We start from the raw sequence: 694 nt of genomic DNA, 5'->3' as shown, positions 1-694 counted from the left end.
GCGTTGCTAACCCCTCCTGCGTATTTTAGGACGTCGCCGTTTATTGTCGTTTGACTCCACTGGCGTTGATTTAGAAGGCAGTTGTAAACAATATGCTTTACGCTCGACCCGACGAGAACCGCCCGGTTTTGAAAGGCCCGTCATATTTTTACTGAGATATTTGACAGAAATAGTTTCCCTCACTCTGCGCGAAGGAGCGTTAGCGGTGACACAAGCACACGGAGGCTAATATCCACGCTGAAACCGCTGTCACCATTTAAATCCCTCAGAGTGCTAAACAATGCAGATTTTTCGTCGTTTTTTAGCGTTAAAGAACGTGGTTATGTACCCGCAACTCTAACTTTTCAACACAGTTATTTACGCTGCAACGATTTCATGCATGATCCACGTTGATAATGACAACTGAGAATCGGTTTTACGCGTTATCAATTAAACTATCAAATGTCTTCTGGCGATAAAGATAACGGACTAGAATTGGTCAGCCGGGCTTCGTTTCTTTTTATCTCTTTTTGATTGTTTGAACAAGATTAGAAACAAGATTAGAAAGTGTGAGGCTACAGTACTCGAAAAACATCCTTCGAGATAATACCTACCTGAGTATTGTTCATGTAATTCAAATATAGATAGGAATTGGTTCAGTGCGTATGAACTTTTATATATAGGATATAAAGATTAAAAACACAAGTAATGGATT

The sequence above is a fragment of the Homalodisca vitripennis genome, chromosome 8 (assembly GCF_021130785.1).
Source record: "Homalodisca vitripennis isolate AUS2020 chromosome 8, UT_GWSS_2.1, whole genome shotgun sequence".
NCBI lineage: Eukaryota > Metazoa > Arthropoda > Insecta > Hemiptera > Cicadellidae > Homalodisca > Homalodisca vitripennis.
The sequence above is the reverse complement of the archived record's forward strand: the minus strand, read 5'-3'. Positions refer to the sequence as shown.